The 13,386-nt window shown below is 41.8% G+C and overlaps 1 protein-coding gene across 3 annotated transcripts in view; it reads left to right on the top strand.

Annotated features, from left to right (window-relative positions):
- The window catches only part of LOC140688692 (trafficking protein particle complex subunit 9-like), a 175,171-nt gene extending 164,186 nt beyond the window's left edge, over positions 1-10,985 (top strand). For 2 of the 3 annotated variants that reach the window (XR_012063419.1, XR_012063423.1), the window contains one exon: positions 10,741-10,985. The gene's annotated coding sequence lies outside the window, so the exon portion shown is untranslated. The remainder of the gene's footprint in view (positions 1-10,740) is intronic. The other variant, XM_072948359.1, reaches the window with a different exon arrangement.
- The last annotated feature ends 2,401 nt before the right edge of the window (positions 10,986-13,386 follow it).

Below are 13,386 nucleotides of genomic sequence, written 5' to 3'. Positions count from 1 at the left end.
CGAGGTGTGGGGGTTTGATGCTCAGATTAAAAGTAGGTACACACTCCACAGACAGAGTGTGGGCCTTCTCCAAAGAGGGAGAGAGAGTGGTGACCGCGAGGTGGCACTGTGTTGCTTGTTTTCTTGGGCTTGGTGGTTTCATATGCTAATAAGTAGAAGGACCAGCCTTAGGGCAAGGGGCTGGGATTCCAAGGGAGATGGCCATTTCCCACCATTTGACCTTTTGTGGCTATTTTTGGGACTGCCATGTTGCCTGGGGCAGTGTTATTCACCATGTTACTATTACAATGGGTGTATAATGAAGCTCAAGATCTCCTAGAAGTTAAATCTCATCCTGAGCCTCAAGGCCTATTGGGGTTTGAATCCTTCACCATTTTGATGTTAATTGCTGTGGCCTTCCTTGAATGGCTGTGCTCTGCCTCCTTCCATCCTCTCTCACTGTGATGACACAGAGACAGCAAAGGCCGGGCCCTGCATGTGCTCCTACATTTAACAGCGGGAGGTGTGGGGTGGGCTGAGGATGACTCTGAGTGGTGAGAAGGATGTTTCAGATTTTCCCACGTGAGACATGGGGACCTGATAGCAGCCACCGCAGATTTATCTCATGGGCATTATCGCTTGTGTTGTTACGGAAACAACAGTCCAGCCAAGAAACAAGCACCACTCAGAGTGTTGGAGCACTGAGATTTATTACGCCGGCGGGCTAAGAGGGACATCTGTTCCGAAGCTCTGAGCACCTCCAAGACCTGCACATGAGGTTTTATAGGGTTAATTACAAGTATGGGGCTATTAGCCAATAAGGCTCAAACAACAAAAAGCAAGGAATCAGTACACTGAAGCTTATCAATTTGGAACAGATCACGTTACTGACAATTGTTGACCTTGGATTTATGAGTTAGCTTGTTAGCCCCGTAAACTGACACTGAACTTCAGATTTACGAGTTAGCCCAGCAAAACTTAGATCAGTAAGCCGACATTTATCACACTTAGATTTGTGACTTAGATTGTTATCCCAGCTGGGCTTTTCGTTCACAGTCTCTCATCTTTTCTATATTTTTTTTAAAGTATTTAATTCAAATTTAATATCAGTTTTTTTTGGAAAGAAATTTCTCTTTTTCTGATCTTTGGGGCTCTTTTGGGGGGATAGGTAATTAGGTGTATTTATCTGTTAGTGGAGGCCATGGGGCTTAAGCCCAGGACCTCGTGCACGCTAAGCACATGCTCTACCACCCGCCCCATCATCTTTTTGCTTTAGTTGCCAAGAATCTTACAGCTGAATTTCTAGTCAGCCTTTAACACTTGCCCTGACTTCATGGAATCCATTTTTATGACTTTATCTTCCCCTGGTTTCATTTAAGTATTGAATCTCCATTTTCTCTTCACTCTCAGTTTTGCCTTTTTGCGGTTATGGTTGCTAAGCTGTGTTTGAAAAATTGTTCAATTTCTCTTTTAGCAGGAGGCTGAAAGTAAATAAATATGTAAACATACAGCACACTTAAATGCTTTTATACATTCTAAGCTGTTTAATAGTTACTTAAAAACCGAATTGAATATTAAAGTGATAAATTTTTAAAAATATTTTTTAATTTTTCATAAAGACACAGCGGATTTAAAATATAATATATGTTTCACGTGTACAATAGTTGCTCCATTTATAGTTGCTGTAAAACATTGTGTGTATTCCCGGTGTTGTAAGATACATCCCTCTAGCGTATTTACATTACATGTTGCAGTTTGTATAAGAAAGTTGGGTAACGCAGAGTCTGGGACGTGGCTGTGGCTGACCCAGGTTCACGTTCACCCTTCCTGTCAGAGCTCAGGCCCTCACTACTGTCTGCAGGTGAGCGAGTGGAGGCAGCTCTCATCAGCGCTGGCATCACCCTCCGAGTGGCAGTGACAGCAGTGACTGTGTGTGGACGTGAAAATTGTTGTTCCAAGAGCTTTACATACATTTCTGCATTTAATAATTAAAGCCCTCCTGTGAGGAAGCGTTTTATGTTTTTAATGAATAATACATTGATATTGATAGACTTCAAATCTCCGGAAAATTTACAGGAGTAGTACAATAAACTCTTAGATACATTTCACCTTAAAGGGGACTTTTTGCCCTTTTGTGACGGGCTTATTTTAGCATAAAGTTTCAAGGTTCATCCATACCGTAGACTGAATCAGTACTTTATTCTTTTTGTTTGATTATATCCTTTTCCTTTTTTTCATTTTTGTCTATTTGAAAATATTTTCATTGAAGTCTAGTCAGTTTATAATGTTGTGTCAATTTCTTGTGTACAGCACAACACTTCAGTTAAATAGGAACATACCTGTATTCATTTTCATATTTTTAAACATAAGTTACTATAAGATATTAAATATATTCTCCTGTGCTATACAGTATAAACTTGCTGTTTATTCTTTACATACTCAGCATCTGCAAATCTTGAACTCCCAATTTATTCCTTCCCACACCCTCTCCCCTCTGGTAACCATAGTTTGGTTCCTGTGTCTCTGTGTCTGTTTCTGTTCTGTAGATAATTTTATCTTTTTGTTTCTTTGTTTTTTGTTTTTGTTTTTGTTTTTAGATTCCACATGTGAGCGATCTTATATGGTATTTTTCTTTCTCTTTCTGGCTTATTTCACTTAGAATGACATTCTCCAGGTCCATTCATGTTGCTGCAAATGGCATTATTTTATTATTATTTTATGGCTGAATAGTAGTCTATTGGACAAATATACTACAACCTCTTTATCCAGTCGTCTGTCAGTGGACATTTCGGTTGTTTCCATATCTTGCTATTGTAAATAGTGCTGCTGTGAAGATTGGGGTGAAATTGTCTTTTTGAATTACGGTTCCTTATGGATATATGCCCAGGAGTGGGATTGCTGGGTCATATTTGAGGTCAATTTTTTGTCTTTTGAGGAACCTCTATACAGTTTTCCACAATGGCTCCACCAAACTGCAATCCCACCACAGTGTAGGAGTGTTCCCAATTCTCCGCAGCCTCTCCAGCATTTACTGTCTGTGAACTTTTGAATGATGGCTATTCTGACTGGTGAGAGTTGATACTTGATTGCAGTTTTGATTTGCATTTCTCTGATAATGATATTGAGCATTTTTTCATGTGCCTGTTGGCCATTTGTATGTCTTCATTGGAGAAATGTTTCTTTAGGTCTTCTGCCCATTTTTCGATTGAATTGTTTGTTTTTCTTTTATATCAAGTGTAAAAGCTGTTTCCATATTCTGGGAATTAAGCCCTTGTCACTTTCATTTATTGCAACTATTGTCTCCCATTCCATATGTTGTCTTTTTGTTTTACTTTTTGTTTCCTTTTCTGTTCAAAAGCTTGTAAGTTTAATTAGAACCCACTTGTATATTTTTGCTTGTATTTCTATTGCTTGAGTAGACTGCTCTAGGAAAACATTGTTGAAATATATGTCAGATGTTTTGCCTATGTCTTCTTCTAAGAGGTTTATAGTGTCTTGTCTACATGTTTAATTCTTTAAGCCATTTTGAATTCATTTTTTTGTATGTTGTGAGGGAGTAGTCTAACTTCATTGATTTATATGCAGCTGTGCAGTTTTCCCTGCACCATTTGCTAAAGAGGCTGTCTTTACTCCATTGTATGTTCTCACCTCCGTTGTCAAAGATGCAATTACCAAAAGTTTGTGGGACTATTCTTGATCATTTTGTTTATCCATTCATTGATGAATGGATATTATTAGGATCTCTTGGCTACTCTAAATGATACTGCAATGAATATTGATGTGCAAGTTTTTGTGAGAATACGTTTCCATTCTGTTGGCTGTACAGTTGGCCCACCATATCTGTAGTTTCCACTTCATGGATACAGATGGCTGATTGTAAAGGGACTCGAACATCCTTGGATTATGGTATCCAGGGTGGGGGGTTCCTGAAACCAACCCCCCGAGGACACTGAAGGATGACTCTACATGTAGGAGTGGAATTGCTGAGCCATATAACTCTAAACTTTTGAGGAAACATCAGGCTTTTCCAAAGAAGCTGCATCATTGCCCCTTTCCAACGGCTGCATATTGAGGGTTCCCATTTCTCTGCCTCCTGACTGACACTTGTTATTTTCCATGTTTTGATTATAACCATCCTAGTGAGTTTAAAATGAGATCTCATTTTGATTTTGATTTCGCTAGTGATGCTGAGCATCTTTTCAGGTGCTTAATGGCCAATTGTATATCTATTTAAATCCTTGGCAAATTTAAAAATTGGGTCGATTTTCTTTGTATTGTTCAGTTGTAAGCATTTGTTTTATATCCTGGATACTAGTCTCTTATTAGATATATGCTTTGCAAGATTTTTCTCCTATTCTGCAGATTGTCATTTCACTTTACTTTTTTAAACATTAAAACAATTTCTTTAGAGGGGAGTTAATTAGATTTATTCATTTTATTTTTCTTCCTAAGCATGCACTCTATCACTTGAGCTACACCCTTCCCCTTTCATTTTACTTTCTTGATGATGTCCTTTGTAACAAATGATTTTAATTTGATGAAGCCCATTTTATCTGTTTTGTTTTATCACTTGTGCTCTTGGTATTGTATCTAGGAAGCCATAGCCTATCCTACGACCACAAAGATTTATACTATGTCTTCTTTTAGAAAGTTTATACATTTAGTTTTTACGTTTCTGTCTGTGATCCATTTTGAATTAATTTTTATTTGTTATATAAAATACGGGGGTCCAAATTCCAGATTCATTCTTTTGCCTTCAGATACCCAGGTGTCTCTGCGCCGTTTGTTGGATAGACTATACTTTCAATGGAGTGTTGTTGACACATTTCTGGAAAACTGACTGTGAATGTAAGTTTCCCCCCTGGATTTTTTATTGTGTCTCATAGATTTATGCATCCAAACTTATGACAGAACCATAATGACTTTAGTGCTATAGATTTGCAGTAACCTTTGAGTGAGTCCTCCAACTTTGCTCTTCTTTTTCAAGATTGTTTAGGCTGACCTGGGTCCCTTGCATTTCAATATGAAATTTGGGATCAGTTTTTCAATTTTTGCAAAGAAGTCAGCTGGAATTTTGATAGGGACTCCATTAAAATTGTAGATCACTTTGGGGAATCTTAACATTTTTAATATTGTCTACCATTCAATGAACATGGGATGCCTTCCATATATGTAGATCTTTTAAATTTTTTTTGGTGATACTTCAAAATATTCAATGTACAAATCTTGTAAAATTTTGTTAAATGTACCTCTCATTTTATTTTTAATGCTGTTGTAAATGGAAAGGCTGAGATTCCTAAGGGTGGGACTATATATCAATTTATTTATTTCTAGGATTCCTACACAGCAAATACACTAGGTTTATATTTGCTACATTAATCTAACCACAATTCTTCCCACCCCCATGTCATAAGAAACCAAGACCAAGGTTGAGCCACCTGAACACCTATGTGGAAGTGAGAAATGAGACCTTTCGGTGGGGTTTTTGCAGATGATACTGAGAGCTTATTCAGGATGGCTTCATCTTAATTTCTTTTAAACAATCCTTTCAGTGTATATAGTCAGATATATTAAGAAAATGCCCTTTTGATGTGCGGAGGAGCTAAGACTATCATTTTCAAATAATTTCTAGTGAGAGTGTTGTACTTGAAACATAATTTGCATCAATCTTTGAAGATGTATGTTTCAGGAGCTTTGACTAAGTAATACCTGTCCTTAGTCAATAACTACAACTAAATGCTCAAGCAACAAGTAAGAGTTTGAGCAAACTGCTCCCGCCCCGTAGTGTTGGTTGGTTGCAGCTGTAACAGGAGTCCGCGCTTACCTCTCCCAGTACGCTTGTGCTGATCTGCTCAAAACGGTTCGTCCAACAGTTTGTTGGTAGTCTTTTCGACAAAGCCATTAAGCATTGTTTTAAGGTTGCTGGAATGGAATCTATTCTTATTAATATTAAGTAAGCACATATTGAGTGCTTACTGTATGTTGGGAATTGTCCCTCAGCCTCACATGAATATTATTTCTATTAAAACCTCTCATATTTCCTTTTTAGTCGCACTTTACAGATAAGGAGACTGAGGATTAAGTCTTCTCTCTTTTGGGGGGAGCTCATTATCAATGATGGGAAGTTGTAAGGAAAAAGATATTGATTCATCCAGAGAAAATATTTTTCTGAGAGTCAGCATTGAAGAAGGTGACCACTGAAGACGATGATCTTTGTTTGGGTGAGACGAGCCCCGGGTTGTATGGAGTCAGCATCCCTGTCCTGGACACTGCACGTGTAGAGCTGCGTGGTGGGTGAGGCAGCACTGCCGCCCAGGGAACGCAGATGCCAGGCCATTGGGCTGTGCTCAGGCCCAGTGGGGCTTTCTCCTAAGAGCAGTGGACCGTCATTGACAGATTTTAAGTAGGGGAGTGGGGTGCTCCCGTAGATCCCTTTTGTCTTGTAGAATGCTTAGAAACATTTAGAAGGCTCGGCAGGAGGTGATGTGATGAGTCAGAGTAGGGTGGCTGCGAGGTGTAGCAGTGTTCAATTTTCAAGTGATTTTCAGTCCCAGGTTAGTGGCTCCGTAGCCGTGTCACTTTGGATGACACACTCAAGGAAGTGAAACAATTTATCTAATCAATTGAAAGAGTGATGTACCGACCTCCCAGGACTGCTGTGTAGATCCAGTGAGATAACGTGTGCACAGTGTGCAGCGTGGTCCCCAGCACAGAGTCAGTGCTGAGGGAGTGTCAGTGAGTACCTGGTAGGACAGGTGTCTGTGGTGGAACCCGTTGACTAAGGAAATTGGTCCCTGAAGTAGGGGTCCTCTGACATCTGTGAGTGATGGGCCTGAGCTGGGAGAGGCAGGGAGACCTGATCCCCCTACCAGGTGCCCTGGGAAGGACAGCTATGGGAGGAGCACCATGAAGTCAGCTCTTTGCAGGTGGAGTTGGAGGATCCCTTGAGACATCTAAGTGCATTGTCACAATCACAGGAGAGATCTGGGGCCGGGCTGTGCATTTTCCTATAATCTCAATCCCTGAGGATGCCGAGGTATTGATCACTGAACGTGAAGACATACTTTACAGGACAAGTGTATAGTAGTATCATCTCTGCCATCAAAGCTCACATCTCTTTATTCATCTCTCACTTTGCTAATTGGGTACTTACAGAACACACTTCACTGTCCTCCCCTGGGCTCAGGCTCCACAGAAAAGAGCTGGTGAGTCTCCCTCTTTTCCAGAAGAAGACACACTTAGCTGGTAGACTTCTATACCTCGCCAGACTTAGAATTTTAGTTTGTTGATTTAATTCTATTTTCTGTTGGCCATCTCCTGACAGGAGAGACGTTTTACCTCATGGTCAGGTTTCAATTAGCTGTTACTGAGAATTGCTGATCTGATCCATAGTGTATTTATTCTATTAACTTTGTAGAGTACTTATCATTTTTCTGTCTTTGCCCTTTAATTTTGTTTACCCCTTTAATTTTCTATCGTATTTGGGGCCTTATTTTATTTTTTAATTAAAAAATGTCTATTAGCAGTTAACCAAAGCAAAGAAAAAATGCACATGATAGCTTAATTTAGAAAATATCTAGTGTGTTTTCTGTCTCGGCAATGGAGGGTTCGAGAAACTCGTGAAAACCTTCATTACATAAGTTCCTTAAAATGCTGACTAAGAAATAAAATCTTCCTTCCTCATCTTTCAAGCTGCACAGCTATTTGCCAAGAAAGTGAGGGGAAATTCTCAGAAGCCAAGACAAACCAGAAAGCAGGGATTCTGGGAGATACGTGAGCCTTAGAAGCCCTGGGGTGCCGGTTGGCTCCTGAACTGAGTTTCAGTTGCCCTGGCAGGAGGGCAGGAGGTGAGCCTGTGGCCTCTCACACTGGGAGTTGGATGGCTGTTCTTATGTAAGGCCAAGCACATCCTGAGAGTCCTGCTTTGTAAAAGGGTGAATTAGAAAGAAAAGAATAAAAGCATTCCTCAAGGCAAGGAAGTAAGGAAAGTGAATTTTTTTGGAAGCGGGGAAAAATAACATATCCAAAGTAAGGATTTAGTTTAAATCTGTTCTGGCATGAGAGAGACAACAAACTCCTGGCAGACAATCACAGCTCCTCCCGGAAAGAGAAGGTGTGTTTTGAATGAATCAGTGGACGGCCATTCTGAAAAAGGCCTCCAGAGTCTTCTGGATCAAGATACTGGACCCAAACACCTCCCTTCCATGGTCTCATTCAAATAACCAGAAAGGTTTTAAAGGAAAGAAGCCATAATCATAGTTCTATTTATTGACATTACTATATGCTAGGAATTCAGAGGTGACTATGGAGTTGTCTCCTCTTTTATGGACCTTACTTTCTTTTTGACATAGTTGGGGAACTTGGTGGAGGGTGGTGTTAGTCTGATGCAAATAGCCAGGAGAGGAGTTTAAGAAAGCAGTGAAGGGTGGGTGACATTTTTAGCTGAGGACAGCCCTGTTCAGTTGGCTTGTAATTGCAGGCTCATTGAGTTGTCACTGGAGGGAATTAATCTTATGGAATTTTGACTTAACTCAGGCCTCTTCAGAATGGACAAGTGAACCTGGAGAAAGACAGTCAAATCTGTGCAGATATTGAAGTTCACTTGAACGTGCGTTATCCCTGAGCCAAAGATAGGACAAATAGGCAGCACTTTTTGAGGACAGAGGAATGGTTTTTAAGGTTCTCCAAGAATGAATCCCAAGGTACCGGGATGGCCAGTTGTCAAACTGTGACTTTGCTCTTTGGACGGTTTATCCACCAAGGATATTGGCCGTTTATAAATTTCCATATCTCTTTAATACATGACAGGTTATGAGGACGTGGGCATAAACGTTTCACACCTTGTGGAGGTGACTTTGGGTACCTGCCTATAAGCGCGGGCACAGTTGCAGCTGCGTCATACATCTTGCCGCACATCCCGCTCCCCGGGCTCCGTGATCACGGCAGAGTGGTTCCTTATTGAGCTGTCCATCTCCTCTGTGACATCGTAACCAAACAAAAGACTGGAGCGTATTAGTTTGGCTTTGTTTTTTTCTATCCTTCCCTTCGAATGATGATGACTGATAGTGGACCCAGTTACGTTTGCAGATGATTTGCAAGTAGGGCTGTCAGTACAAACCTTGTAATCCCCGCTGTGTGATCTAGAGAAGAAAGTTACACTCTTTCCAAATTGTTTTGATGCACTTATGTGGGAAAATGATATACATTTGAATATGTATTTCCTCTCTGAATCATCATGGCTAGAGATGAATATTTGTAGACATGGAATGAGTACTCTATATTTGAACTGTATGGTCCCCTAAATTCTCCCCAGCTTTTTAAAGTCATCACTGGAGTGCTACCTCCAGAGTGTCCCAAAGCATCCACCATTGCCTGTTCTTCAGACACTGTGAGTTTCCATGTTGGAGAAGGCTGCTGGCTGGTGAGGCATTCTCTGTCACATCTCTGGCTGGCTGATGTGAGCTTAGCACCCAAGACTTGGCAGACAGTAACTAACGACGGTCACGACCATTTCTGGAACACTCATGGAGGATTTTACACCTATGCTAGTGGAATACGTTATTTCATTTAGTTTTCCCAACAATCATAATCAGATTTTATCACACGTATTAAAAAGGAAACCGTCAAAGCGAGTGACGTGCAGTCTTTGGACTGAAACACAGGTCTTTCTGATCCCTGTCTCTGTTCCCTCCCCGGCCTATGCTTCCAAATGGTCAGGAGACTCTTCCTCAGTCTTGAGTTTCCCGCTGATGTTACAACTTTATTTGTTTCTGGAGAGGAAAACAAGTCTAAAGTTCCTTACCAGTTGGAAATGAAATGGAGAGTTAACGTTGGAAGCCGGGAGAGTCTGTCCTGCGATGAAGTGGTCTCCGAGACATTTCCACTGGGCTGTCACATCACTGTCTGGGCCCCTTGCTCATCCTGTGCTCAGGTGACAGTGCAGAGGTGCCGAGCAGTCCTCCCGGACAGGGCAGTGGGTTGGAAATGAGTTTGGGGATTTGGTTTCATTACACAAGTTCCTGAGGGCCTTGACTTGGCACTTCGAGTAGGAGCATTCCCTGTCCCACAGACTCGTGCTCTGGGCGTATGCAGACCTGACGTGGCCTCAGCCTAAGGCTCAGGGCCCGTGGTGATGAGGAGCATTTTAGTCCAGGGTCTGCCGGAGGCTCTGACACTTCTGGGCTGTGGGACTTTGTCCAGGATGATAATAATTCCTCCCCGAGTTTCAGATTTCCTTGCCTGTGAGCCGGGGTAGTAATAGTTTCTGAGATGATTGTAGTGATTCAGTAACGGGCGCAGCATGTGCTGGCAGGTAGCTGGTGCTTAAGGTGCAGAAGTCGCAGTCACACTGTCAGCCTCTTACTGTGCGCTCTGTGCTTTGAGAGGTTGTGTGTTTGGTGAATGTCCCGCCCAAACCCTAGGATCTAGGTGAACTGTTGTTCCTTTACTTTTCCTTCCTGTTCTTCTTCCCCTTCTCTGTGTCCCATGTTTAGGTAGCAGATTCCTCTATTTCAGGGAATACAGGCCTTTCTAGTAAAAGGACAGGCGGAATGCGGAGAGGTGGGGCCCGGAGGGGTCTGGAGTGTCTGCAAAGCGCTGCTTCCCTGCGTTTCTGCATCCGGCCCCTTCAGTGCACGAAGTCAGCCTTCCCCTTCCTTCCTGTGTCATCGGGTCTCTGTTTTAAGGGAAAACATTTTTACGGGTGTTTTTTCACTTACGTGTTTCGTTCAGATGCTTGCTGCTTTTCTCCCTGTGCTTCAGCGTTCCAAGGAGAGAATTCAGCAATGCAGCCTCCTCTCCGAGCTGTATGAGTTGATCGGCTTCCACTGCAAGTCCGCCTCCTTCAAGCAGGAGGCCCCCGTGCGGCCCGCGGCTCCCGGCATCCCGGAGCCTGGCGGGAAGGCCTGCTCCCGCCTCCTCCTGCAGACGCTTCCTGGCTAGTCTGTCGCTGGACCTGCAGGACTTCAGCAAAGGTGTTGGAACTTAAACATTGCTTCAGTCCCATTAACCATGCCTGGTTTGGGCCCTGCTGTCCTGTCTCATCAGGGTGAATTTTGATTCGTTTAGAACAGGGCTCAGCAGGCTTTTTCTGTCAAGGGCTTGGGAGTAAATATTTCAGGGTCTGCAAACCTCCTTATCTCTGGTGCAGCTGCTCAGCTCTGCTGTTCAGATGCCAGAACAGCCGGACAGTCCACACACCCACAGAGCTTTATTAACAGCAGTGGCTGTGGCTGGATTGGGTGTATGAACTGTAGTTTGTCCCCACAGCCTCCTCACTATTGACACCTGCACCAGAGTGTGCATTTGTGACAATGGTTGAACCTACATTAACACGTCATCATCACCCAGAGCCCATACTTGACACTAGAATTTACACTTGGTGGTGTGCACTCTGTGGGTTTGGACAGATGTGCAATGACATGTATCCACTATCACAGCATCATACAGAGTCGTCTGTCTTAGTGACCTTAAAATGCTCCGTGCTTCACCTCATTCATTGCTCCTTCCCCCTAGCCTCTGACTGCCACTGATCTTTTAGTCTCTGTGGTTTTCCCTTTCCCAGAACACCATACAGTTGGAATCAGACAGTTGCAGAACCTTCCCAGATTGGCTTCTTTCACTTAGAAATATGCATTTAAGGTTCCTCCATGTCTTTCCATGCCTTGATAACTCATTTCATTTAAGCACAAAATAATAGTCCATTTTCTGGCTGGACCACAGTTTATTTATCCATTCACATACTGAAGAATAGCTTAGTTGCTTCTGAATTCTGGTGAGTATGAATAAAGCTGCTGTTAACATCTGTATGCAGATTTGTGTGTGGACATAAGTTTCCATTTCATCGAGTTAACACCAAGGAGCACAGTTGCCGGATCATATGTTAGAAGTACGTCTAGTTTTGTAAAAAATTGCCAGACCGTCTTCCAAAGTATGTGGGCCATTTTACATTCCCACCAACAATGCATTAGAATTCCTGACGCTCCACATCCTCACCAGCATTCGGAGCTGTCAGTGTTCTGACAGGTATGCAGTGGTATCTCTCTGTTTCTGTCTGCATCCCCTTGATGACAGATGCTGTGGAGCACCTTTCCATAGGCTTCTTTGGCATCTAGATTTCTTCTTTGATGAGGTGTGTGTTCAGGTATTTTGCTCATTTTTTAATCAGATTATTCATCTTTCTTGTTGAGTTTAAAGAAGTTTTGGTATATTGTGGTTATCAGCCCTTTATCAGTGTGTCCCTGCCCTTCACCTGCAGCACCGGAGTTGTCCTTTGGGTCTCAGTGGAGTGTCAGCTCTTCAAAGAGGTTCCCTGTCTTCCCTCAGCCTAAATACTGTCCTTGTATTTTTCACTTTCATTGACTGATTTTGTTCTTTTTAAATAGCATTTCCCATTATTTGTAAGTACATTAAAAAAAAGGGCAATGATTGAACACCGCCTGCCCCACCAGGCTGTGTGCCCTGTGAGAGCAGAGGCCCTGTCCCCACTTACTGTTTCCCATGACAGCACATGGCACATGTCCATGTAAAAGTGTGTAACGTGGGGCCAAACCTGATGAGCAGCTATGACGACATATGTTGTCTACCATTTATTGAGTAGACTTTGTTTCTAATCTTAATTATTAAATCACATGAGTGAAACTTGTTTGTTTTGAAAAATAAAACAACAAAGCACACCTCAATGTGATTGGTACTTTGTACTTAGCCTTCTGGCCCAGGAGGGGATGTTCACCATCATTTTTTGGAGGAGGTTGGGGATGTAAAGTAAGAGAGTTAAATCAAGTAAAGTAAAAATGATAACTATCAGTTGGCTTTATTTTCACTAACATAAAAGTTACTTTAAACCCTATCTCAGCTGTTGTTCTGTTGTTTTAAACATTTCTCATAGAATTAAATGGAAGCTCACTAAACCCTGAAAGGGAAATTGTGTGCTCAGGTCTTGAAAATTGTTTATGTCTATTTCTTGAAATGCAAATTTTCCCTGCTGGTTACAGAAAGTGGAGGCGGGAACACAGCAGTGCACTGTGAGTGTCTGCCAGATTCTCGGGCTGCTCGCTGTCATTTTCATTTTCTTGTGTTGCAGTTTATGACGGTTTTCCATGAGATACATTGCTCAGCGTTTTCCTGAATGGAGGATTGAATTTTCCACAGGAAATCTTATGAAAGAGAGTGACAAGGCACATGGGTTTCCCAAAAAGGAATAGTTGATGTAATAAACTCACACTATGGTGAACTATTTTAATACAAGCCAGTTGAAAATTTTATCACTAGGTCATATGCCAAAAATCTGTCTTAAGAATAAAAAGATTCAAATTTTATAGAAGAAGCAGTTTGAATTAAGTAGAAATTATGATTTGTACACTATTTGTTGTTAGAACTTATACTCAGTCTTATCATAATCGCCTGTGG

The sequence above is a fragment of the Vicugna pacos genome, chromosome 2 (assembly GCF_048564905.1).
Source record: "Vicugna pacos chromosome 2, VicPac4, whole genome shotgun sequence".
Classification (NCBI taxonomy): domain Eukaryota; kingdom Metazoa; phylum Chordata; class Mammalia; order Artiodactyla; family Camelidae; genus Vicugna; species Vicugna pacos.
This window is presented reverse-complemented; position numbering and strand designations above follow the sequence as displayed.